Source organism: Sebastes umbrosus, chromosome 8, assembly GCF_015220745.1.
Source record: "Sebastes umbrosus isolate fSebUmb1 chromosome 8, fSebUmb1.pri, whole genome shotgun sequence".
NCBI classification, from domain to species: Eukaryota; Metazoa; Chordata; class Actinopteri; order Perciformes; family Sebastidae; genus Sebastes; species Sebastes umbrosus.
Window position 1 is genome coordinate 8,829,974 of NC_051276.1, and position 14,676 is coordinate 8,844,649.

A 14,676-nucleotide genomic window follows, 5' to 3' on the forward strand; every position below is an offset into this window, starting at 1 on the left:
TATTTGATGAGTTGGGAGTGAGAATGTGTTGGTAACTGTGGTAACTGTACACATTAAAGATGGCGACAGCTGTATCCCCAAAATGCTTAGAAAAAAGTCCAAAATGTGTGTGTGTGTGTGTGAGGAACACCTGCAGTTGCAGAGGTGGAGGTAAAAGAGCCAACATGTCCACTTCTGCTTCTGTGCTGTAACCCAATGACCACCGCTATTATAAGCAGCTTTCACATGTCTCCGAGCACACTGCTCTCCTTCATCTGGGCCACTTCAAAGGCCAACATGGCCTCCAGCCAAAAAGACAGATACAAGGCACAGTAAATCACTGCAGACACCAAATCACCGCGCTGTCCCTCCCATCCTTTTATCCTCAGAAGCTCTATTCTGCTGCTGTAATATTAATATGCAACAGTGCATCTGGTTTCTGGGAAAAAATAAATCCTTCAAATGTAACAATAACTAACGTTGGCCACAATAATGGTGTGTTATTCCACCTTAAAATTTGTTTAGTAGTACGGAATGCTAAACTATCACAATATGAACTGATACAATAGGGGCATTGAGGGGACACTTGCATTATCAGGGTTTTGTGGTACATAATCTTGTGGCCCCTTGTTGTGGAGGGGCCCTTGAGTTTAAATATAGTTTAAAGGAGACATATTATGCTCATTTCTAGGGTCATATTTGTATTCTGGGCTTCTACTATAACACGTTTACATGCTTTAATGTTCAAAAAACACATTATTTTTCTCATACTATCTGTCTGGATTTACCTGTATTCACCCTCTGTCAGAAACACTCTGTTTTAGCGCCTGTCTCTTTAAGCCCTTTTTTTTTCAGTGAAGGAAGTGCACTTTACTATTATTTGTATATTCTGTTTTAAAGCAGCGCTGTTGAAGTCTGCATTGCTTCATGATTAACATGTTGTTGTTGTGTTGGATAGAATAATCAACATATCTATAATTTTTCCTATTTGTAAAGCCTCACAGCACGACAACAAATGTAAACTGTGTCCTGAGTGTGGCGCCAGAGTAAAGTTCATGTGCTCATTAAAATAAAAAAGGGTTTATCCTCTGTGCATGAATGTGCTCCATACTTTTTGAGCATTTTTAAAGAATTCGTGATTTAAGTCAAATTAAATTTATTTTGTTAAATGTATACCATAACAGGGATTCATAAAACACTTTTGCAGTATTAGGAACTTTTATATTATAATATAATATGTGAGGTGATTCCAAGTACTGCACTTCTATGCACTGATTACTGTTCAGAGTGCACTGTGAGTCACCTAACTGACCTTTTGGAGATCATCCCATGAGCTTTAACAGTAAAGCAGACAGACAGTAAACAGTATATACTATTGGTCCATGAGATTATCAGATGAGAAAAGCAGCTGTGCAGAAACACCGACCAACCTCCAGCCCACTAACATACACACTGACGCTCAACTTATCGCGGTTGCGGCTGGTAATTAGTTGACGTTACAAATCTGCTCCAATATAGACTGGGACAAGTCCCACTACAGGCCCGTTTCCCTGTTCTAATACATCAGCAGCCCTTTCCTCTCGTCTGTGCCTGCCTGGACCCTGTCCCACACTAATTGTGTGTTTGTACTTGAGCTCTCAAGGCTGCTGCTCTAATTATCCACGCATGAAAAACACCTGTCCTGCATTGTCATCAAAATTAGATTTAATAGCCAAAGCCCCAAAACAGGTGTGCGACATTCGTTAACAAATCCCTCACCACCATCACCTCAGCCCCTTCCTGTTCATTCACAGCTCCATTAAGATTCCCATCGTAACGCCTGATGGGTCAATGGGTCAGTCCTGTGCAGCTCAGGGCCACTGACTAAATGCTTCAACCATAGAGACAGGACAATGACGTCCATTGCTGTGTAGTGTTTGAGTGGAACGACAACATATGTGCACGCTTTATTGTACAATCTGTGTAAATCCTGAATGAAAATGCCACAACTTCCAAAAACACCTAAATATTGCAAAGAAGTTTCTACTCTTGGCCGAGGTGGTGGAGACATTTTTGAATTGATGGAGAAAATGTCAAAAGGCTGATGGATTCAATTTACTGGAAAAGAAATACAACACACAAGTAACAGCAGGAGATGAGAATATCACATCTGTAAAGTTTTGTGACTGTACGGTTTTGACACTATCTCGGTGACAAAATCGGTCCACAGACAGACATATAAACACCTGGCAAAGCATTCCAACCCTCTTCTGTGGTAGTTCCCGCTACAGTAGGTGTCTCGACGTGTCTAGAAGGGAACCCGCAAATTGCGAAATCTGATCTGGGATCTGCAAAAACTTGCAAAAACTCTCACGAGATACGCGGCCCGAACTATCTTAACCTTAACTATTCGAGGTCAATGCCTAACCTTAACAATCTTGTGAGAGTTTCCCCAGCTTGCTGGTTCCCTTCTAGACACTACCAGGTGTCTCCAGGATCACATTTTGCCATGATGACACACACACTGACTCACACACTGACTCACACACTGACTCACAAGATGAAAACAACACCAGCGCCGCTGTCACAGCTGGTAATCGCCACTACTTTGCAGGGGTTTTTTTTTGTTATCAGTGTTAAGCTACTGTCAATAAAATGCAACACTTCCTGCCGATGTTTCACATTTAAAGCCTACCAGGAAAGGAAACTACTGGCAGACTTTAAAATGTGAAACATCTGTGCAGGGCCAGGGGCGTAAAGTTGGGGGGGCAATGGCCTCTTCCCCACTTCTAGAGATGAAACGGTATGAACATTTCATATCACGATTAAAGTGACCAAAATTATCATGGTTACCAGTTTTATCACTGTGCTGAAAATGTTCAAAAAGTGCTGATTTACATAGTTACATCATTATTTTATATTCTCTCACTCAGAGACACATACAGTCTATCTTCTGTGTTGCATATGAGTAACTGCATTGAGCCCAACAGTTGACATAAATACAGAGGATATTTGATAGGAGTCAACCCACGTTGCAGAATAGCTGGTCCACCTTAACAGCCCACCTTAAGTGAGTCTGAGCCGTTGGTGTTGCTAACTTCGGAGCTTACCCCCTTCACTTTAATCAGCAGGTGACAAGCAAGACACGGGAACTTGGCTTGGGTCTTGAGGAGTTGTAGCATTTATTCAACGAAAGCCTAAACTGTACACAAACTGTCACGTTCACGTCTATAACGTTACTGATAACTTCATACATACCATCGGTCTGTGACACACACGCTTGCTCCCTCTCTCTCTCTGTCTCTCAACCGCACATTTGATAACATTACCGGCCAAACGGCTTGCAATACACTGGCTGGTGGAAACCCGTCTTGTCTCGTCACCCCAAAAACACAATCGTGTGTGTATCACGAATACACACACGATCCCTCTCTCTCTTTCACTCTCACCCATCTTCGAACTACGCCTTCATTTCAATCTCAACTACACACCTGTAAGGTTTCCTGACTGCATCTTGCACGGTGTGGCGCTATCACGGTGACGAATTCTGTCAACAGAAATTTAAACACCTGGCAAAGTACTGAAAACAGATTTTGTGGTAGTTCCTGCTACAGTAAGTGGCTACAGGACCACATCTTGCCACGATGACACACACACACACACAGACTCACAAGGTGAAAACGATTGTGGCTAATAATTAGTGAAAAACAGTGAGAGCAGAATGGTGAGTATGACATGACTCTGTTGTTGTACTGATGTAATTAGTGCTGTGGAAATGTACATTATACCGAATTTATAAGGACAACAGGTAAACATGGAGGAAGTATAAACAGCATCAATAGATAATTAAAATGGGAGCTTCTTACTAAAATATTACTTGTAAAATAATGGACATAAAGTGAAATAAAGTCCCATCTCTGATATGAGCCTAGAATGGAGGTAAATAATGGCCCTGCAACTAGCATACCTGAAGGAAACATGCTTATTCATACTGTCTATTGTTTGACTTTTTATAAATTCATTTAAAATTCGTACAGCATTTAGATGGAAACAAACACTGGTAACCATCACCAAAAAGTACAATGATTGAGGTGGTGGGGATAAAGAAGATCACAATGAAAGCCAGAAATGTCAAAGAAACGTCCCCCCCCCCCTCCACAAACAGGCGGTGCTGAGAGACAGAGTGTAACTGCAGGCTCAGCATGAACAGTCAATGAGCAGCAGGCAGTGTGTCCAACACAATACAACACAGGCCGGCTGGAAGCTGCTCCATGTTACACGATCTGCTGACACACTGAGGTCATGCTCAATTCACTGAATCTCCCAACGGCTAATCAGTGGCTCATCCCTCTCCATCACCGCTCCACCCAGCCCTCAGCTCTGCCACTTCTCCGTGCTGTGAACTGTCTATCAAGAACACCCAATTTTATTTTAATGTCGGGCCCCTGATAAAGCTATTTTAAATCTTGATAAAGCTGCATTGATCTGTTACAAAACAGAGAGAAAACAGACGGGATGTTATTTCTGTCCATTACGTTTGTTTTTTTAAATGAACCTGTAATCGTGTGTTTGTCCGTCGGAACAAACACAACTCTGCTGGAGACGCTAATTAGCTGAAATAAGGTCAGGGAGACACAGGAGTACCATGTCACACAGTTGTAAACGTAGACATTCCAAATGTGTCTCAGTTGCAGCGTATGTGTATGACATCAGCTGACAGGAAGTAAACATGGACCCAAGCTGTTGCCTAGCAATGCATCAGTCAGAGACGGTCTGAAGTGAACCCTTTATTTCTTCACAACTGGAGCTTCAGTAATATCTGATCAGATAGAATAATAATATCAATAAAGTTTATTAATAGAGCGCTTTTCATCCAAGAGATGTAGCTCAAAGTGCATATGTACAGTATACTGTATATATATATTTTTTATTATTACTTTTTATTCAATTATTAATCGATTAATCCAAGTAATAATCAACAGATTGATCGGTTATCAAAATAGTTGTTAGCTGCAGCCCTAACTTCAGGATGCTAACATGCTCACAATGACAATTAGGGTTGCACAGATCCAATCTGCCAGATGTGACTGATCCACATTAAATACAGGTTCTTTGTAATGTCAGTTACTTTCATTCAACTCAGTTTTTATTGGCACAGCGATCCCTGACCTCATGTTACCGTCCATAAAATGATTGGACACTTCTTGGGATTGATTACTTGATATCAGATATTGTCATCATCATCTCTGGTTTTGAGGGACAAAGCTCATCTTCCAAAATGTCACACTGTCCTCAAACTGAACTATACTGCACTGGCATGACATGACAAGGCCAAGGTTACATAATTTACTAGAATAAATCATTTACTCCTCGATGCTCACTAGAACACCTGTCTGTCTCCTGTGAGCCATCTCACGTCACTGCTGCCACCGTAGACGTACACAGGCACTGGTCTCATGTCTGAAACTATTCCCAGAGTTACAACAGAGCCCATCCTCCTCCCAGCGCTCCGAAATAGACCCCGTTGAGGAAGTCAGAATGCTACCCAAGAGCAGAGGTGTTTATCAATGTCAGACAAGCAGCTGTCAGACATCTGATATTAAAATGCTGCTTCGCGCTATGTCAGGCAGCTGCTTAATGCTCTGTTTATAGACCCTTTTTTTTTTTTTTTTCAAGCTCCATTAATTTATTCTTTGCCAGAGGTTAGGGCTCTTAAAAAAGTTAAAGCTAAACAAGAAGCATGTGATACTGTAGGTCATTAAAACCTTAGCTGATGTTAATTCTAACTTATTAGGATTCAAAGAGCAGCACCAGTCACAAAGTCCAGCAGACAAAACACTACTGAGATGATATCTGATATATCTCAGGTAACAAAAGAGCCGTCATTTAAAGCCTTTTTATAAGCCAAATAAACCAGAACAAATACAATTTGTTTCTCATTTGAAGTCAGACCAAGAAGTGCTAAAGGTCAGACAATAGTTTATAATGACTATATTACTGTTGCACAAGTAATTATCCTCTGATTAGCTAGACATATCAATCTTTTATGTCCTGAACATGTTATCTACAGACTGGTCAGTTGTGAAAAATGTCTGAATTAATCTCCCTCCATCTGCAGATCTGTTATCTCCAGGTGTGGTGAAACGAATCTCGGGAAGGTGCAGAGTTCTAGACGTCAGTCACTTCTGTATACTAAAGATTTAAATGTGACAAATGCATGTGTTCATTTTAATACTCTCTTAAGACTCTGTGTTATGCAGAGCTAATGAAGCTGAGGACAGCCTGTCCACAATAGTCCTCTCTCCGTATCTTCAACCAGTACTTCTGTGTATATCATCTTTTTGCAACACTTTTCCCAAAGTTATTGCAAAAAGCACTAGAGTGGAATCATGACTAATTATTTGATATATGTCTGTATAGAAAACTAAGTAAATATTAAGACAGTCATGTAAACAAGATTATAAAGGGGTTTGTGCAATATTAAAAAAATGTTTAAAAAAATGAAACTAATACACTCAAGTGTGAAATATTACGTGACATTATTGATGTTTTCACATATGATGCCTTACATTTCACACACAAGTAATATTATTTAGAATAGGTTGTTGTTACTGAACATATGGCCGGTGCATCAAATCATTACAGCATTACACTTGTAAAAAGAGAAACCGAGAGCTGGCCATCTTATAGGACAGATAAGAGGAACATAATCTGGCTGCTGCCATGTTTGGGATGCCATGTAGGCCTATTTGTGTTGCGTTACTGTGCACCTCCTGTACATGAACGCCAGCTTTTCTGTATTCTTGTCAGTAAGTATCCAGTGTGCGGCGGTAAGAAGAAGTGCACTGCTTTTGAAGCAATGACAGGAGCTGATTTTTATGGGCTGTCGTTGATGTCAGATTGTACTATAGATACTGATAATATATTTCTCTTATACCAGCTAGCTACAAAATACCAAACGTAGTCACCCACACTCTGTCTGCCTCAGGCTATATCTTATCTCCAACCACTGAATGCAGCATGTACCATTTACCACTAATTCAAAAAAACATAACTCTGAATGTTGGAATTGATGGTTATTAGGGATGCACCGATTTATCGGACAAACATCTGTATCGGCCGATGGCAGTAGCCGATGTTTATCTGTTGTGTTGCATCAGTTTAGCGCCGGCTAAAGGTTGTGTTGGTTAATTGCGGTCGGAATCAACAACAGTACCAGTAACCAGCTGCAACAGGTCCGAGGCTGCACCAGCAGAGGTGACGTTCTGCCACTACAAATCTGCTAGTCTGCGATCACAGATGGCATCGTTCTCTCGGACAGATTAAAAAATGAAAATGAAAAATGCTAAAATGGGTCGCCAAATACAATTGGGCGGTCGTTAATATACCTGGGCGGCCTGCCCAGGTTATGTCTATGTGTGGAAACGCTGCATGTTTCTAATCGCTTTTACATACACATTTAATTATACTTAATTTATGTTTCACATAACAAATATTTTTGTTGGGCTATGTAAATATTCAAACATTTTTCTCATTGAGTAGGTAGTGGCAGCTAAAAAGGCTTTTTTTAAAGCAGTTATTTAAAAAAAAGAATATTTTTCATATGAAAAAGGTTATATTAAAGGTTGTTTCATAAATGTATATGATTGAATTTTGCTCATTCAAAGATAGTATAATGAAATGCTGAATGACTTTAAAACAGCTCAGTTATTTTTTTTTATTTTTTCTTTGCTATCGGCCAAATTATTATTTTAAACATCGGTATCGGCCCAGAATTTTGCAATCGATGCATTCCTAATATACAATCTAATCTGATATAATGGATGAATGCATTTTAATGAATGTGTACTGAAGACACAGAGAGGATTGTTGTTTAAGTTTGAGTAAAGAGTCAAAGCAAAAACATGTGGGAAAACATGAAGTTGAAAGTTATTTGCTCACCTGACAGGTTGAACAAAGTCCAACAGACACCACAAACGACGCAGCATGAAAAAGAGAGAAAAGGGACGGATTTAGACTGTGTTGCAGACATGAATTATGGAAAAGAAAAAAATGCTTTAATAGTTTTATTACAGTATTATGGGCAGTTTAATCATGCACAGTAAAAAAAAAAAATCGTCACTGAATATGAACACAGCAACAGATTCTCACTCCCAACTCGTCAAATACGGCAGCTTGGTCAGTGGCCCTACTAAGCTTCAAACTATGTTGCTCTGGGAATCTTTAGAACCTTTTAGCACCGACGTCATGATTACATCACAGTGTTAGCTGGAGGCAAAACATAGGACAGACTGGAGGCAAACACGAATCACCTCAGAGCTAAAGTTACACATCCAAAATGTCATCTTGCTGTGTTGTTGCCAGAATCAATATCACATACTTTTGAGATGACAAACTGTGATTTGAGGCTCTAGCGAGCTACAATACTGGCGAAGCATTTCAGAGATAGTTTAGTTTTGCTAGCTTAGTTGTATGTCAACACTTGACGTCTGACTTTGTACATGTCATTACTGTGGCCCATTTAATATGAGAACATCCACAACTGTCAAGTTGGTTTTTGCATTGTAACACTTCACATTACTCAGAAACAAGATAAAAATGAAGAAGTCCTGCACTGATCGCCTCTTAATGCCACGTTACACTAGAATTGATAAGTTGGATGAAGAGCAAACGTGGGTATACTGCTGACAAGCTGGAACTGCACAAAGCCGAGTGTCAAACCACATTTGAAGGAACCAGTTGTTCACATGAATGTATGCTACATGCTCCAATCATACCGACAGGTTTGCTATAAATAACAAAGAGCGTGAGACGAACCAGATGTAGAATTATTAATATGTGTCCTGGAAATGCAGCACATACCTGACTGAGCTAATCTTTACCATTTGCCCTCTTATAGTTTGATAATGAGTCACTATCATTGCTGTTGCACCACCCGAAAGTCACAAAGCGTCCGTGACATGTTGCTCAACACAATAGTTTTGTAATGGGTCACAAATGTCTACCTAAGGCGTCTGCTGTTCGCTCTATAGCTTGTGGATACAGAGACAGATCCATCATGCTGAGTCACCTTTAACAACATCTTTATAAACCCAGGCTTAACCTTTAAATGAATTCCGCAATGATTGCAAGATGGTTGTGTAACTATCAGAGGAAGTGTTGCTGGAACAGTGACAGGACATTTAGAGAACAACAATTTCAGTCCCCCCTATAAGTGCAGCTATACCCCCAAAATAGTTCTGAAATAATGTCAGTGTTCACTAGTGCTGAGAAAAGAATAGAATCATTTCATTGTTGTTAGGGAGCACAAAACAAAGCTTTTTATATGTATTCTATAAACTTAATAGCCAAAAGTATGTGGACACCAACACAATGTATGTGGACATCATGCGTGGTAGTTGAACGAGTGATTAATGGGCATTAATGTGCAGCTATAACAGCTTCCACTCTCCTGGTTTCAGGCTTTCCAGCAGATGTTGGATCCTGGCTGCAGGGATTCACTCCCATTCAGACAAAAAGAGCATCAGTGAGGTCCAACACTGATGTTGGGTGATCACGTCTGGCTCGCCGCAACAATTTCGAGACAGCACTTTTATCTATTCATCCATAAAGGACTATACTTCAAAAATGACCACCTTATTTCTTGTCACTCCTGTGCCTAAGGTATTATATTTATAACACCCGTTCTCAAGTCTGGTTTACAGTAAATACTAATTTTGGAAAGACAGATTTTAGATATGTTGTCACATTTGTTTAGAATAATTTACAGAGAAGACTGAAACTGATATTGATATGGCAATTCCAAAAAATTGGTTAGAGAGTTTATTGATTTTAGGTATGACATTCATCTCCTTTTAATACCTACGCCAAGGATATTTCAGAAACCATTTATTAATAATTTGTCACGCTGTTGTCGATATGTTTGTATATTTAAATCTTGATATTGCATTACTATATTTTTATGTCATTACAATCATTATTATTTTTTTGAATTTTTTTTTTATGTTTGCTCAGGTCTCTCTTGTATATGATATCTCGATCTGAATGTGACTTCATGATTAAATAATGTGAAAAAAAATACTAATAATAAATAAATAAAAAACTTCTGGCATCCTGGTGGTCTTGGAGTTTTAGGCTGACCATGTAATCACATAGACACAGACTTAAAGTGCTCAGAAATCATAAACGCATCATAAGGAACAACTTCTCCCCTCTCTAATAAAGACACTACCTCAACTACTGCTGTGTGTGTGTGTGTGTGTGTGTGTGTGTGTGTGTGTGTGTGTGTGTGTGTGCGTGTGCGTGTACGTGCGTGCGTGCGTGCGTGCGTGCGTGCGTGCGTGCGCGTGTGTGTGTGTGCTTTCTAAATTAGAAATCAGTGAAAGAGGGGAAAGTCTTCATGGAGCCATTAATTGTGTAATGTTTAACTGTTGTGAAAGGCTTGGCTTAATGTACAGTGATAAAACATTACTTCCTCTACTTTTAATTAACACATCCTGTGGATACACTCTGTACTCTCTCTCCTGCCTGACCTGCCACGTTGACCTCTGTGATCAACACATACATCCATTTAAACATTAACTCCAGTTTTAATGACACAGACGCAGGTGTGATTAAAAGCCTGCAGGTGCTTTGCCTGCAGGTGCTTTGGATTGGTTTAGTGGAGCAGCAGCAGCAGGCCTCAGGGCCTGGATGGGTCACCAAGGTAGCCATCTGGAGCAGAGCTCAGCATAAGTGGAGGCTGAATTAAATCAGCTGCTGCCCCACAGGAACAAATGAACATCAAGTTAGTTAAAACAGTTACGAGCGAAACACTGTGTAAACTGGCTCTGATTTGTGGTGGTTTAATCTTACCAGCTAACGTTGTTTCCACTGTGCTTTGTATACCGTACGTTCTCAGTCTACACTGTCAAGTGTAGTCACACTGTCATTGTGTGGTAAACAGTTGCAATGACAGACCTCTGACCTCAAGATATGTGAATGAAAATGGGTTCTACGGGTACCCATGAGTCTCCCCTTTACAGACATGCCCACTTTATGATAATCACATGCAGTTTGGGGCAAGTCGTAGTCAAGTCAGACTGCTCACGCAAAAGCACCACCTTAAATCTTCAGAGATGTGCTCATAAGTTTCTTGGAAATAAGTCATTCAGCATGAAAAAAAAACATTAAAAAATTGTTAATCTACAAAACAAGTCTTGTCGACTAAGACCAAAACGACCGATTAGTCGAGTAATTGAGTAAGAGGGAGCAGCTCGAGGCTCATTGGTGTGGTTTTAATCGTTTTCGGACACCAATGGAGCTCTATGGCACGGAGGAAGAAGATATATCAAGCTTTGACACACAACAATAGTTTACTGACATTTTAAGTAATGATATGAGCTAATATATTAGTTAATATATGTTGTGCATATTTTTTACCACTGATATACTACTTTGTTCCCAGGAGGGACATCTGACAGACCCTCTGCACTCCACACTGCCCTGTAATCTAATGGACTGGACATCTTTCAGCCTAATGACAGATCGGAGGAAACCAACCAGGTGTCCACTGGTAGGGGTAGGGAATGTGTGTGTGTGTGTGTGTGTGTGTGTGTGTTTGGATAGTGGGGGTATATTCTTCCTTGAAAGCAAAAATGCACCAAAATCTCTTTTATAATGCAAATCAAGAATTGCGAATATGTTTTTCAGGATATGGTCCTCTGGATTTATTGTACCCCGCCACAGCTTCTCTTACTTCCCCACAGTAACTGGAGGTGGGAATGGAGACCCACATCCATGAAGTCACCATGGCTCACCAGTTCTTTTTTTTTGTTACTGTGAAGTATTGTTTTTTTTATATATATATGTATATATATATTACCCTTTAAAGACATACTGCATATTGTAAACAAGAAAAACAAAAAAGTCAGTCCTAGTCAGAGATCAGGAAGGCCTCCATGATATCATAATCCTGGCCACGTCATGTCTATTTCTACAAAGCATTTATGTACAGCCCTATCTCGGAACCCATCGGCTATCTGTCTGATGACGATTTAGTCTCTGGGGGCAATGGACAATATTTTTGGGGTTCAGGTGTAGCCAGCGGATATACAGGCCAAGATTTCTTGTAGTTGAGAGACGATGTCTACGACTGGATTGTTTCACAAATAGCCAGTTTACGAGCTAATTAAAAGCTAAATCATCATCACACGATAGCCGATGGGTTCCCAGATTGCATTTCGGCCGATGCGTTTTGCCTCTTTTGCTCTCCACACGGACTGTTTACCTGCATGTAACCAAAGCCTGCTAAAATGTGATCAATACTATTTGCACTACAAACAAACTGAATGATTCCAAAACCAAAATCTTGTGCACATGAATGCACCCAGTGGGCATTTATTCATTCAGCTAATCAAATGAAAGTTAAACATGCTGCTACAATAGGCTACGAGAGTCATTCATTGAATCGTTCTTCAACTGTGTACCATTCTGCTGAAGAATACCCAGAACATACTGTAACTGTCCTGGCAGCAGATAATACTTCTGCTGTTGTGTAGGAGATTGAAACCAGTTGATATGACCCTGTCAACACTGGAATGTGTGTCCCAGTAATGGACAAGGAACAAGGCCATGTTCAGTGTGCACATCATTTCTTTGAACTGTTTTAGTTCTTTAGTTTACTTTCACTAATGTTTCTTGAGTTTGGCTCAACAGAATTGAGAGATTCTGTAGTTTTAATGATCTACTATGGTGATAAAATGTTATGTTCATAAAGATTGCTGAGATTTGATGGACCGGAGGCAACAAAAAGATCTGATCTTGAAGAATGCTAGGTGTGTTTAGTTTCTCACAATACTACAAATGTGGATGCACACTGTGAATCTCATCTTGTGCTTTTGTTCAGATTTGAGCATGCCTCCTGGTCATGTGACAAGCAGAGGCATGTATGGGGAGGGGGTAATTATCCATCGATGAGGCTACCCTTCGAGAATCTAGACAAGTCAGCTCCAACCTCATTCTATCCTTAGCTTTAAGTCACGTCAGTCAAGTCTCAAATAGAGCACTTAAAATATCTCCTTTGACTTTGGAAAATATTTCAGCGGAGAGCCATTTTAAAAGAATAGACATGGAAAGCTAATAAAATGGTCTGAAGATTTATGGGAAGAGTTTCTCTGTGTATTATTGCCTTCATCAGCCAAATGACTGCCTCAAACAGAGGCCATCGGAATGAGAGGACGGGTAATTGTGTGGCCATAAACCGTCGGTGCTAATCTCGAGTCTGCCACTAATGTGGACTAGTCTATACGACATCAACCCCCACCCTCAAAAACCACACCTAGACAGCCAGACGGAAGGCCAACACCCAATGCTGCTTCAATCGGCGGCACAAACCTGCCTCGCATGCCTGGTTACCCCTCACTGACGTCTCACAGTGCTCACAGGAGGATAATAACCAACTGTCTAGTCAACGCTCTTTCCCATCAGATAAGCATGTTATATTGCCTCCGCCACTCCCGTCTAATGTGGCTTTCATCCCAGTCAATACGTAATAGAAAACTAAGAGAGCTGTCAAAACCAGCAATGGCTACAAATGAAGGGTCGCTGCTGCTGCTACTCAGTTTGTGCCTCTCAGCTATCAACTCAAAAATGTCCAGTTTATGTGTATGGGTTTATATCTCTAGTTCCATTCAGACATGATTTATAGGGTCATTTAACTATTGCATGGACTATTGGCTGCCCAGTTAATCATATAAAATCTGTATCCCCTATGCAGTCTCCTCCTTACATGACAATGACTCTATGTTTTCACTACCACCTATATGTGTCAGTTCATATTGTGTTTTAGTATTAAATATTCCAACATTTGGGAAACAGCAGAATTGGATTTGATGCACAGCTCTACTTAAAAATACAACCCGCACTGCTCCCAACACCTCTCTGCTCCGTAACAAGCCACAGCATGTTTCCACTGTGTGTCATTTAAGCACATTAGGGCACTTCAACTGAACGGGAAGGAGCCATTCAAGATGAGAGAAAAAGACGCCTCACATCGTCATCATAAGATGGAGGGGAGATAACGTCGGCCTCGCTCTTTCAGCACCAATGACCCAACCCATGCATGGGAAGGTTTAGCAAGGGTGCTTCTGGGTGTGGAGGTGGAGCACTTCAACCCGACACTCAAACTTTAGAGACATCTTAATCCTGGATGAACTTGTCCTCCTTTTCACTTTTTTAAAATCCTGTTTTTTGCCTCCCCTCCACCTTTCCAGTTTCAGTTTGATCATTTGATTCACTCTTTCACTCTAAACTCTTCTCTAAAAAGTGTCATAACACTGTCCAGCTGTCAGAATCCAGATGATGGGTCACCTTCAGTTATTACCGTCCACTCACAGCAATAAACTTTATGATCAGTGGTTTACTTTCCCTGAGGTGTGGACAAAGTGGACAGCTCTAAGTACAGGTGTCAATGCACTCTTGACGCATCGAGAACGCACTGAGATCCGATCGCTCAGACCACATTCAGAGGTGGTCTGGGCCACATATGGGCGCATTCTTTTAGCAGTGTGTACGTGAATGTGTCCTGGGCCACAGTGAAGGACCGCCTACTCAACTTCGACGTCCCGCTTGGATCGACGGGGTCTCACTGCGCTCCGGGCAGATGTGAGAGCTTGTCTGCCTTGGAAACAGCTTCTGTGCACTACTGTATCCCTTTCGGTCTTCTTTATGGGCTATAGT

General features: G+C 40.7%; 1 protein-coding gene and 1 long non-coding RNA gene across 4 annotated transcripts in view; one reads left to right on the forward strand and one right to left on the reverse strand.

The window, feature by feature from the left end:
• LOC119493059 overlaps nt 1-10,195 on the forward strand; it is a 20,640-nt gene extending 10,445 nt beyond the window's left edge. The window contains exon 2 of the long non-coding RNA XR_005207901.1: nt 9,420-10,195. This is a non-coding gene — a long non-coding RNA (uncharacterized LOC119493059). The remainder of the gene's footprint in view (nt 1-9,419) is intronic.
• The window catches only part of arid3c (AT rich interactive domain 3C (BRIGHT-like)), an 87,499-nt gene that overhangs the window by 36,374 nt on the left and 36,449 nt on the right, over nt 1-14,676 (reverse strand). The gene's annotated exons all lie outside the window — the stretch shown is intronic.